Source organism: Scomber scombrus, chromosome 6 (assembly GCF_963691925.1).
Source record: "Scomber scombrus chromosome 6, fScoSco1.1, whole genome shotgun sequence".
Classification (NCBI taxonomy): domain Eukaryota; kingdom Metazoa; phylum Chordata; class Actinopteri; order Scombriformes; family Scombridae; genus Scomber; species Scomber scombrus.
The window spans coordinates 1,813,949-1,827,864 of NC_084975.1; the positions used below are offsets into that span (position 1 = coordinate 1,813,949).

The window sequence follows — 13,916 nt, forward strand, 5'->3', positions numbered from 1 at the left end:
TGGTGTTGCCTTTTAAAATCGTCGATTTCCCGGGATTCCCGGGAAAATCGGCTTCTTTTCCAGGGATTTAAAATGTCTTATTTCCGGGTAAAATATGAATCCCTAGCGCGCATGCGTGACCAAGTGTACCGTGCTCAAGCACACCTCTTCCAACCGTACCGTGCCAGGGAAGTGTACCGTACTCAAGCACGGTACACTTCCACTCACACTAGCCAAATAATCCGGACTTTAGGGGGCAAACGTGCTTGGGCCTAGTGTGAGTACGCCTTATGTGAATTTAATTTAAGCTTTCTGTAAAGTTTTCTGATCCAGAACAGCTGATCAGTTTGTTCAATCTACTCTGACTGTCTTCACTCTGACAGACACAACAATGTGCCAGCAAAGACAGAGAAGAAGAAGAAGACTGTAAGCTAGTAAACATGGATGTAAACAATGCAGGATTTAAAATAGATGTTTGATGAGGAGGGAAGTGGATTCAACACATTAGTTAGACCACAAGGAGACACACAATGTGTTTTGGTAAGTAAGTCAATGTGAACATGACTTTAGTCTGTTAACAAGAAAACTCCACAGGCTCCTTTAAGCTACTCTGAGACATTAAAAGTCAGGAACAATAAGCAGGAGGAAACTGAGCCAAACAGAAAAGTCCACTAGTGAAAAATAACAGACTGCTGCTCTTTTGTGTTGTGCTGCTGAACAGAGAGCTCTGCTAAATATCTTCATAATGCATCTTTTCATTAGTGTTTCTCTCTCTCTGTTTCTGCTATAGTCTCTCTCCCTCTGTGTGAGTGTGATACAACAGTTTGACACATTTGACTTTTCCCAAACGTTAAATGTCAGACTCAGTTTCCTCTGCTGCAGTGGTCAGTCTGCAGTGATAAATCAGCTGCAGCAGGCTGTTTCTATACATTTACATGACCTCCTCCCATATTTAGTGTCTTTGAACAGGAACACGTTAAGACACAGTCTGTATTACATGAGACCAAACATTGTACCTGCTGCTGCAGTCCTTTAGTAAATAAGGACAGACACAGTTTGACTTGTTAGTAAATATCACCCTGGGTTACCTGCTGCTACTTTACATTTATTGACTGGAAAATCAAACAGCAATACCAGCCCTGTCTCTGTCTCTGGTTAACATGAACATGAAGATCTGTTGTAGATTACAGCTGAATGGAAGCTACTTCATCATTTATTTCCACTGTGTTTCCTTCATATCTAAACTACAACCTTAATGAAACGAATCACTGAATCATCTTCAGCTCAGTTTACAGTAGAAACAGTCTCTTACTTTGTGTCTGAGGGTCCAGGTTCATTACTGAAGGTTGGAACACGACCTTTAGACCAGTCACTCGGATAAAATAATATTTTTTTAAATTTCCACCCCTTCATTCAAAAACAAAACATTATTTCAAGTTGACATTGCAAAAAAGTGCTCAAACAACATGTTGCTGCTTGGGCGTCCCTGAGCTGTTAAAGTAATATTAAATTATAAATAATAATTTAAACAAAACAACTAAATGTTAATGTCTGATAGCTTTAACAAAATAACAGACACATGTATGCTACAAAAAGGTATTTTCTGTTGTTCAATGGACCTGAGCTGTTGGAACAATAAATAAAAGATAAATAATAATAATGGTTTATTTTTGTAGTTACCAGTTTTACTTTTACTTTTTAGTCTTCCATACATAGCTACTAGCTGCTGCTCTCCTCATCTCCTGCTGCTGACTGTGAGATCTGAGCAGGTAGAAGCTGATAGTTCACTAACTATAACCAGGGAGCACACTGCAACAAGGTTAATGATCCACACGGTGACAATATATCATTGATATGACGCGCAAAAGCGATAGAAAACCGATCGTTTTTTGTGCTCGTGCACACGTGTGCACAAGGCCGTAGCCAGGATTTTTCAAATACCGAGGTCAAAAAGAAAACTACAAATTATACATAATGTTAAAATAATCCATGATGTATTTAAAACGCTTTTTTGCTGTGCATTTCTCAGTCATGGTCACTCTTGTGTTCCAGTTCTTTCTTATCACTTCCAACTTTGCAAATTAAATCAACTCCTATTTCAGTATTCTACAACTTCCATGGTTGTATATTTAAAAATTGTATGTTATTTTCTTTGTTTGTTCTTAAAATGTGAAATGGAGCACGGCCTGCTGGGAAAGGGAGAAAAGGGCTCATCCAATGAATGAACAGTTTGCAAAATCGGGTCAAGTCCAATTAACAAATGTATAGAACATATTTCTGGCGATTTTCAAGTCGCAGTTCAACATCTACTGCAGCGAATATTTTTTCTGGAAGTGAGCACTATATAACTGCTACTTAAAAATCTCCAGTAATATGTTGTGTATATTTGTGAATTTGTGACGAATCTGCTGACGGAAGCACAACACAGCTGGAGCTGTTCGGTAAGGAAACCAGTTAAATTGGACACCAGTTGGGACACCGGGGCCGGTGAAAAAATTACCGGATTTCAAGGCCTCACTCCACCGCTGGCTATAGCCGACTACTTTCGTTTTGACATGGCAGCGGTATCTGCAAGTACGTGTCACATGACGGTCCGTTGATGCAAGGATAATTGTCTCGTCGGCTATTTTCACTTCACAACAAAACGAAACTTCAAGAAAAAAATACCGAGGACATGACCTCGGTGTCCTCAATGGTAGCTACGGCCATGCGTGTGCACAGATCTATCATGACACTGTGCTATCATCACACGCGATGCATTGATAGTCACGCGCGCGCGCAGTCACTCTCTAGTGCGCACTCTTGCTTGCTCGCTCCATATTGTATGTGTGTGTGTGTGTGTACGTGTACGAGAATAACAGGGAGAAAGAATGCTATGCGGAGATGAATGAACGGAACGATATTTATATTTCAAAATCGTGTTTTACAAAAAAAAAAAAAAAACAGAATCAATTCGTGGCGATCGGTGTTGATTCTGTGGCGCTGCGCCACACATTGGTCTATGTATGGGGAACACTGCACAGTATAATAAACTCAGTCCTGCCTCTCAACTTAGTAGCTTCTTATTAGTTTACATGACTTTAATTACAACCATGTGTGTTTTCTAGTCATCACAAAGAGAAACTTTGACTCTGGTTTAAATCCAACAAACAGACTTCAGATAAACATGTGTGTGCTTCTTAACTGTGACTTCTCTCTATTTAGAGGCAGCAGTGAGTCACGTTATGAGATGATGATTGTAAACTTTCAGTTAGTTTTAAAACAACATGTTATATAGAATTTGGTAAAAATGTGTATACATTTAAAAAAAATCTAGCTATGAATGTTAAATCCACACTTGGCGACCGATTTATCATTTACTTTATAGTTAAATACATTTTTTTTTAAAAATATAAACATTTTTAACCATTATATATAACATGCTATTTTACATGCATTTATGTCTTAAATGAAAGAAAATTAGCTAAATATGAGTAAAATGAGCTAAATAATCAAACTATATCAGCTATAAAACTGTAATCAACATTTTACAATCAGCCTCATAACACGTTACATCGCTGTGACGCAGAAACCAGGAAAAGAACAACAGGAAACTACTTCTGAACATCTCAAACTCTGTGATCTCATATTTTTCTGACACAGTTTAATCAACTAAATGATTCACCTGAAAACTAATCATCAGATTGATCAATAATGACAGTAATCATTATTTACAGTCCTGATATTAACACTCACCTGCCTCAGACTCGCTGTTTTCCTCTTTCTGCTCTACTGACTGTAAAATGGCGTCTGACTGATTTGCACTTCCTGTCTGTTGTTCCTTCTTTAGTGGAAGTCACGTGTGTGTGTGTGTGTGTGTGTGTGTGTGTGTGTGTGTGTGTGTGTGTGTGTGTGTGTGCATGTGTGTGTTTCTAGATGAACTCACAGCTTAAAGTGTGAGATGTGAATTTAATTTAAGAGATTTCTGTAAAGTTTTCTGACTGTTTGTTGACTGTTACAAACACAGACATGTAAACTTCCTCATTGTAGTAAAACAGTTATTTTCTGTGGGTTTATTTCAGAAAGCAGGTTAAACTAAACAAACTCTGAGTTGAACCCTGAGATGAAACTGAGTTTTCTGATCCAGAACAGCTGATCAGTTTGTTTTACTCTGAGTTTCTTCACTCTGAGTTAAACTCGTGATTGGTGAATGAAAAAAAGCCATCATCAATGAGGCTCTGATACTACGGGTCACCATGGCAACAGGTAAATCAAAGGCAGAACCTCCATTTGAATCCAGTGGACGTAGAGATATTAATGCATGTGTATGTGGACGCCGGACATTTATCTTTAAAAAAAGAGGCTGAGTCAGAGCGGGAAAAGTGTCAATAAGTTAACACAGTAATGTTTTATTCAGTGTTGTCCATGAATTCATCATTTAGCAGACTTACATTTTATTAATGATGATAAAGTGGTATCTGACTGTGTATCAGGGTGCAGCTACATTACATTTTATATATACAGACGTGATGGAAATTGTCGTATTTTGGAATTTCCTCCTTAAAAAACACTCAAATTTTCGACTTTGACCCCGCAGTAGATAAGTGTGCTGATGAAGAGATGAAGATGATGAAGAGTGATGGGAACATTTGTGGGATAAAAGCTAAAAGGGAAAAATCCCACTAATGTTAAAGTCCAGCTTGGAAGCTCTCACACAGAAGCAGGAGACAGTTAACGTAAAGCTCACAGTCAGAAACACAGCAAACCTCAGTGTCAGCATTATTTCATCCTAATCAAGGCTTTCCTCCTGACACCTGAAACACTACTTAACCCTAACCCTGATACCTTAAACACTACCTAACCCTAACCCTGACACCTGAAACACTACCTAACCCTAACCCTGATACCTTAAACCCCAACTAACCCTAACCCTGATACCTTAAACCCCAACTAACCCTAACCCTGATACCTGAAACACTACCTAACCCTAACCCTACGCAGCTACTTCATCACTTGTTACACTCACTAAAACTACACTGAAAGAAAACAAACACTGTATTCATTATTATATTTATATGTACATAATAACATATGCACAATGATCACAAAAATGCTTCTCTTTAAAGCTAAAACTTATTAATCAATGAAAAGTTATAAATTGTACTACCACTATGACTAATAGACAAACAACAACAGATGTGTATGACTGTGCACATAAACAGGTGTGTGTGTAGGAGAGAGGAGGATAACGTAGCATTTTGGCCTGTGTATCACTCCAAATCATCTTATTGTGATAGCCAACCTGTGTTTCTAGGTCTTCGTGGCTGTAAACACTTTGAAAGCTGTAAGTCTGTGAGCCTGCAGCATCTGCTCACCTGTAGCTCTCCTGGTTTCAGGCTCATTGAACTGGTTGAACTCTGACCTCTGACCTCTTCCTCCCCCGCCAGGAACAGAGCTGCACCATGATAGTAATGACACATAAATAACATCATATTACCTGTAAACTTGGTATAAATATGTTATTTACTAAAGGAGACATATATCATGTTATTTACCTCTAAATAACTCTCCACTGTGTGACGTCACTCCTCCCGTCTATCTGCTCTTTTCTCTTTTTAACAGGATGAAACTAACTGATATTTATAATATAAATAATGTCAGAGTAGGCTGCTGTATGAAGCTTTCTTCCTAGATCTTTTAATATTCTCGATAAACCGCATCACTAACATGACATGTATCACTAACGGTAGAGTAGAGGTTAGTTTCTGTGAAGCTAGTAACGTTAGCAACGATGCTAACGTCAGTTATACAGAGGCTAAGCTACTCCTCCGCTTTGACTTTGGCTTTAATAAGTATTTGGTCTCAACACTTTGTTAAATACTGCCAGGCTTATTATCACACGTGCTACTACAACACATACCACCTTTACTTTCAGAGCAATAAATGCTGCTTCCCAAACTGAAGCTAACTTACCTTCAGACTCCGACATGTTGCTCAGCCAGCGCAGTTGTTTCTGCCGTTGCCATGACAATGCGCGTCCATGAAGCGCTGACCTTTAAAGAGAAACACCGGCTGGTCGCGGCTTTTCACACGTCCGAAAACGTCGCAGCAGATTTACAAACAGGCGTTTTTTGGATAAACTGAGCGCATGTGGGGAATCTACATGGCTGCTTTCTCGCCTGAAAAAATGTAAAATGTTAATAATGTGACTTATGAATAGTCCCACTGTGGAAACTGCAGCTCCCTGTGACTCTGCTAGTCTCCTCTCTGTTCTCCTACAGCCGTCCCCTCAATGTGTAACAGCCAATCAGAGAGCTTCTTACATCTCCGCTCATGTGTAACATCCAATCAGAGAGCTTCTTACATCTCCGCTCAGAGCTCATTTGCATTGCAGATTCCAAGCGTGGAGAAGCAGCGAGGACTCTGCTTTACCCAAGGACAAGGGAGGATGATTTAGAAAATACATTTAAGAATCGGATTTGGAAAAGTAATTAGGAAATGGAAATGCAAATAGAAATCGGAATTGCACTTTTAAAAGCCTGATTAAAAGTTGTATTTTCTATTTCAGTTTGCAAATGTATTTATTTATTTCTGTATATTATTATTATATTTCTGTATTAAACTGCATTTTGAAATTCGGTTATTAATTTGGGAATTCAATAGTATATTTTCTAAATGGTGTTTTAAATTACTGTTTTAAAGTTGCTTTTTGAAATCCCTTTTCATAATTCCTCTTTTTCATTGACGTGTCCCCTGTGGTCCTTCATAACGCTCTGCTTCAATATCACACACGTCACATTTAAGGCCCGACCGATACTGGATTTTAGGGGCCGATGCTGATAGTAGGGAGAAAAAAAAATACTGATATAACTATATATTGGCCGATAATGTTACATGGACACAAAATACAAGCTGCATAAACATATCTTTTCTGTCAAATGTGGTTGTCAAAGACAGAAAAAACATACATATATTGAACCTGAATTAAGAAAAAGGATCCAATAGACATCAAATCCACAGTGATCATGATGTCATTTAACTATATTTTAACATTGAATGCAGGATTTCAGTGAACTTGAATAATTATCATAATAATTTGAGTTTATTGTGATATTTTTACCGACGATAATCATAGTGTGAAAACTTGATACCGTCACATCCCCGTTCCTCATGAGGTGAGTTTTACACCATGTGGAGAAAGTTTCAGGTAGTTTTATGAATATTTAACAAACTGAAGGGACAGTTGTGTAAATATTAAAGTGTAAATGTTTTCAGAGAGCGAGGACATCTCGGACAGGGACACTTCTGGTTATCATGAAGACTAATATTCAAATATTGTCACTTTAAATAAAGTAACAGAAATAATTATGGCTGTGACTTTCTTCTTTTAGATAACATAATAAAGTGTGATTGTTAATGTATCTTCACTATAATAATAATAATAATAATAATGTCAAATCTAAAGAAAACATGAACATAAAATACATTTGTGGTTCAACATTTGGTATAGACACTAATTATAAAGGAATAGTTAAGCCAGGTCAGAATATGAACAGTATGTAAGTGTTAATGATGATAAAGTGCAGCTACATTACATCTGAAATATATTAGTTCAGCTTTAATCTGACGGGGGACAAAACACAGGAGGCAGCTGAAGATGAAAAATAGAGTTAAAGATTTCAAAGTATACAGATGAAAGACACAGAGACATGACTGTAAGCTCTCAGTGGGAAGGAAGGAAAAAGAAGGAAGGAAGGAAAAGAAGGAAGGAAAGTATACAGATGACAGACACAGAGACATGACTGTAAACTCTGTGTGATCCAGTAATCATGTGTTTTGCTGATCTGAACTTGAAAAGGTTCAGAAACGTTTAGCTGCCAAAAACACAAACAAGCATCAGTATCACATTATAACGTCAAACTCTTTTGGTAAATAACCTTCATTGAATAAAACATGTTCTGTGTCTGTTTCATGACGTCTTGCTGAATCCTGACATATAAAAGCAATGTCAAAGTTGTCCAGCAGATGGCGCCATTTCCACTGAATCACATGCTTTGAAACAGTGAAGCATTTTCAACAACACAGCTGCTTTATATTGATGGAGAGCCTCAGAAAGCTTGGTTTGTCCATCACTACAGTAAATATGATCAGCTGTTGTCACTAGTGTTTAACAGAGACTCTGCTGTGCGACACAAAGTCCTGATGCTGAAACACAGTCCTAAATGGCGACAGCGCTACCACGGCTCCCTCTAGCGGCGGTTGTCAAAACAGCAGCAGAGTTTGGTCTCTTGTGCTTCTCTGCTCTTTGGTGGCTGTTGGACTGGTGGGAGCAGGCAGTGTTTGACTTTATTCATTTCTTATATTTATGTATTCACTTCAGTGGCGTTTATAGGATCAGAACTTTAGGGGGGCTCAGCTCCTAATGAGAACTTGACATCCAACAACCTGCAAGTGTTAAAAAACATTTTCAAATTCAGTGTTTCCCAAAGAAGTTTGAGAGACTATGGCAAAATTAAGAGGTTATATCTATACATAAAATGTATCCATTAAGCACTTATTGGACTATTCAAACCAAACATATCTTTTTTCTACATTGTTTTTCTTCAAATTACTAAACTGTCTTTGCTGAGAAAAGACTGGACTTCCAGATGTCTTAGCAGTAGATCAGGATCATAGTTGATTTATTGGTGGTGAACACTTCTCAGTTATAAACCAAACACCTGCAAAATGCACAAGTTTGTGGGAAAAAAGAGATGCATCAAAAATGGAGGACGGACTGTTTTAATGTCAAATAATACAGTGTATAAGGTGACATAATGTAATGTAAAGCTTTGTTTGATTTACTTATATTACTTTTGAAACCTCAGAATCAAAAAGAAGCATGTTTATGACCCTGTGATAAAAGTTATCCATCATAGTTTTTCTTTTTACCTTTGTAGTTTGGTCAACAGAAACATAAGGGAAATATGACAGCAGAAGAAAGCAAATACAGTGATCTGACCTTTGGACAGTGGGACTGTAAAGGAAGTGTTGTTGTCTCTTGATTAAATATGATGTATGTTCTTTCTTCTTCTTGCTCTGACCTGTTTTGTTTTGTTGTCTATTTGTGCTTATGTGTTCTTTCGGTTTCTGCACATTTCCAATGTAGAAAAAGAAGAATATACAAAAAGTAAAAACTCATCTTGTAGAAAATCTATGTCACTTTATTTACAAAGGAGGAGATAAAACCTCAGACACAGAGTTACACTGAGAGGAGGAGAAAACAAGATGGAAAGGATGTGATTGGAAAGGGCTGGATCACATGATCTCACCTACAAGTTTAAATGATATAGTTATTGTTAAAGCCTCCTGATTGGCTGAGCAGTGTTTACTTACAGACTGATGCAAATTATTTGTTAAATATGGTTATGAGATATAAATGATTCATCTTGACATCATCATTTTGCAAATAAAAACTGGATACCTTTAATATTTACACACTGAGACTCTCTGAAATGTAATGTGGAGCCTTTAAAAGTCAACAATCAAATGTTTCAAATCAATGGTAAACAAACAGGTAAGCAGTGAAGTGATGATAGAAATGGAGTTAACTCTAAGTGTGATTCTGAGACGCTTGATAAATATGAGCCCAGGCTCACAGTCTGACTTATAACCATAGACTGTATATAAAATGGACGTAACATCTGTGACGTCACCCATTGGTTTGTGGACTGCTGCTTGGAAGCGAAAAGTTTCGGATCTGGACAGCGCCATCTTGAAAATTTCAGGTGCATGCCGGGTAAAAAAAAGAAAAAAAGGATTCTACTTATATGGGCATCAGGAGGAGCAAGAGGCGCCCTCCTGAACCTGTGAACCAATCAACCTGTCAATCACGACGTAGCCACGCCCTGATGCATACCCTGCTTTATCGTCAAATATAAAATCAGGGAGGCCAAAATTTCCCAAATGAACATCATACTGCATTGAAGAAGGCTTTAAACTAGCGATTGAGACCATAAACACATTTTGAAAACGTACTGAGGTCAGAAATCAAGTGTGAAGTTAGTGAATTCTCCATTGACTTGTATAGAGACAGAAGTCCTTTTGACACCAAAACGGTCGCCCCCTGGTGGCCTTTTGATAGAATGCAGTTTTAAGTTACTTCCGCGTCGGCATCATTTCAGAGGACTGGAACTCCCCGCCTGCTTATAACACCTGTTTTTATCTTTATCTGCATCAAACAGCTCATGTAGAACAAATCTGTAAAGTGCTGACTTCAGCTAAATCCAGAGATAACTGTTCAGTTTGTAGTCAGTTAAGAGACTTCAGTGAAGACGACAAAATCCAGATCCAGACTCCAGATGGATCATCAGGATCGAACTGATCCTCTCTCAACACTCCTGGATGTTCACTCTCACTCTGACAGAGATCAATCCCATCTGATGAGAGAAGAAGAAAGAACAAAGGAGATAAATGAGCGTTTAGTGAGACTCACTTCCTCAGGTGTCAGTCAGTGATGCAGCACATCCAGTATAAAGAGCAGCAGGGACTTCAGTCCTGTTCAGCCCAGAAGTGGAACAGCTGTGCAGCGTAGCTTGCTTCCTTTCAGCTCTCATGTTAACGTGTTGGAGTGAACACACTGAGCTCCAAGCTCACACATCTGCACACACTTTTACTATCAAGTGTGTTTCCTCTGCAGATTTCACTCAAGTACACAGAGGAAATAAAGTGCTGAGAGTCATGAACACATCATTACTGCAGAAACAGAGACATTCACTCATCAGTTCACTGATGGATTTACTGCTGATACATGTCAACTCTTATCAAAGTTTAAAGCTACAGAGTCTCTGTGGGATTTGAAGATGTTTCCTGCTGTTAAATCATCACATGACAATCAGTCAGAGCTCTCAGCTAAACAGCTGCTGTGATTCCTGGACTTCAGCAGAGGTTCTGGTCTGTATAAAGACCACATGGTTACTAAATGTAATGATGCTTGTGTGAAATCAGAGCCAGTGATTTGCAGGCTGCAGTCAGACTGATCTTAGAGCTCTGACAAAGATGAACTGATCAATAGTTTAGTGTTGAAATGAGAGAACAAACACTTTGAGATCAGATTTGATGGTGCGACAGTTTGATGATGAAGATCACTGTCTCTATACATCTTGTAAGGCTGTCAGCTGTAATCCAGCTTTATTTCCTGCAGACATCAACACAACAACAACAGTCGTCTTCACATCAACTCAAACACATGATCGCAACAAGCTTCTGGCTCATCTGATTGGCTGACTGTTCTCTCTCTCTCTCTCTCTGTCTTTCTGTCCAATCCTGAAGCCTGTCACCATTCTCCTCTCACAGCTTCACAGAGGAAAGCAGCACTGAGAAGATTGGAGCTTCACCAGGAAATACTGGATCTTTGCTTTGATACTGACTGTGTTTAATACTAAACTGCTGAAACCAGCACAGACTGACTCCAACTCTCTACTGACCCCAGAGTCTCCAGTCTGCAGTCTGGACTCTGCTGAAGATCAATCAGCTGCTCCATGTCTGAATCCTGCAGGTTGTTGTAGCTCAGATCCAGCTCTCTGAGATGGGAGGGGTTGAACTTCAGAGCTGAGGCCAGATAATCACAGCTGATCTCTGACAAACTGCAGTGCCACAATCTGAATAAAGAATACAAGATTTAAGTTTAGAAGACAAAGTTCCTGTTTGAAATCATTCAGTGTTTCATAATCTGTTCAGATGTGAAGAAGGTTTAGAAGCTGCTGCACCACCTTCAGAGGATCTGAGAGGAGCTGAAAATAGAAAGACTTTTAAACATCAACTAAAAAACCATCTGTTCAGTCTGGCTTTGTGTCCTGTTTTATTATTTTATGGTTTTATTCATATTTATTTTATTTCATCAAGATTTTACTGTTGATCATTATCATTTAAAAAAAAAATCATTTTCCTAGTTCACTAATGTCTAACACTGCACTAATTTGTGTAGTAGTTCACAGTTTTATATGTTATTTTATTGTTTGTATTATCTTTTTATTATTTTTTAATTATCATCAGCATTAACTACTAATTCTTTTAAATGTTCTTGTTCAATTAACATTTTTCCTTTTTAATTGTTTTGGTGTTCATTAGTTTCTAAATCAAATCCATTCAAACTAAGATTTGAATGTTTGAAAGTATGTTTTTAAAGTGTTAACTATGGTTTAAAATGAATATGTGAAAACATGTGAATGTGTAAATGTGAAGGGGATTTGACCTCATAAACATCATCCTTATGTCTGCAGTTTAGTGTCACCACAGCTGTCACATTATATTCACTTTATGTGATTTGACATGGACATCACAATAGCATTGGAACTGTAACATACAATTATGCACAGGCAGCAGATGCACTGGATTTAGTGTTTGTAGCTAAACACTGATTTACATCACCTGACCACAGGAGACTTTAAAAAAAGTTCAAATAGAGAAAAGAAAAGAAAGAAAGATAAGAAAGGAAAATAAAATAAAAATACAGCTACAAAAATGCCAGTGTGTGTGTACAGGGGTTTTAGGTGTGACAGCAGTGTTGTTTCTCTTTTAGCCATGATTTAACACCTCTGTTGAAAACATGAACATTGTGCTGCATTTTCAGCTCATTTGGCTCAGACACTTCCAGAATTTTGCTCCTTTAACAGTAAAGACTGATTGTCTAAATGAGGGTTTGTACGTTGTAATGTGACAGTTCCAGTTTGTTGAGGCTGTGCTGACTCTACTGGAGTGATGCTGCCTCGTAACTCATTCAGTAAGCAGGGAAGGAGCACCACCATGTACACATTTAAAAGAAGCTTTAGGCTGGAATAGCTTATCAACATTTCCAAGGTGAACATATTGTGTTTCTTCAAGATGTGACAATGCTGCCACCTCATTGGTTTTTTGTCCAGGATTTTGATTGGCTGCTTATATAGTGATATGATGGGTTTTATAGTTAATTGTGAGGCTTGTGACCAGGTAATGATCCAGTATGACAGCTGTGACAATATCATGGCATGTAGATACTTTCTGATGAGTCTGAAGCAGTTGACATTTGATTGAACCTTTTTTTAGGATATTATTCACTTGTTGATCAAATTTTAGATGTGAGTCTAAGATGATTCTCAAGTACTTGACATGTTCAACCTCACTAATCTCAGCACAGAAGTAAGAAATGGTGTCTGACCTCAGAGTCTCCAGTCTCCAGTTTGGACTCTCCAGTCCAGCAGACAGATGCTTCACTCCTGAATCCTGCAGCTTGTTGTGACTCACATTCAGCTCTCTGAGATGGGAGGAGTTGTACTTCAGAGCTGAGACCAGAGAAGCACAGCTGATCTCTGACAAACTGCAGCTCCACAATCTGAATAAAGAATAAAATATATGAGTTTAGAAGACAAAGTTCCTGTTTGAAATCATTCAGTGTTTCATAATCTGTTGAGATGTGAAGATGCTGAACAGCCTTCAGTGGATCTGAGAGGAGCTGAAAATATAAAGATATTTAAACATCAACTAAAAACCATCTGTTTAGTCTGGCTTTATGTCCTTTTTTGATCATTTTATTTATTATCATTATTCATTTTATTCTATTATATTTTATCAACATTTTACTGTTGATCATTATCATTTATTTTTATTATCATTTTCCTAGTCCTACTTATTTATTTTGTGTAGTAGTTCAGTTTTATTTATGTGTTATTTTTAGTGTGTATTATCTTTTATGATTTATATTTATCATCAATATTAACTACTAATTTTTTAGAATTGTCTTGTTCAATTAACATTTTTTGCTTTTTTAATTGTTTTGGTGTTCATTAGTCTCAATCCATTTCAACATCCTACATTTGTCAGTCACTTGTAAAACCCTTTGGATTGTATTTTTCATTTGTTTGAAATGTGCTTCAAGTTTGATCGATTAATTGATTGATTGATTGACAGCAGTGTTATTTCTCTTTTTTTATTCATGATTTTAA

At 37.6% G+C, this 13,916-nt stretch overlaps 1 pseudogene; it reads right to left on the reverse strand.

Moving 5' to 3' along the window:
* LOC133981647 (NACHT, LRR and PYD domains-containing protein 12-like) overlaps positions 1-13,916 on the reverse strand; it is a 56,759-nt pseudogene that overhangs the window by 26,217 nt on the left and 16,626 nt on the right.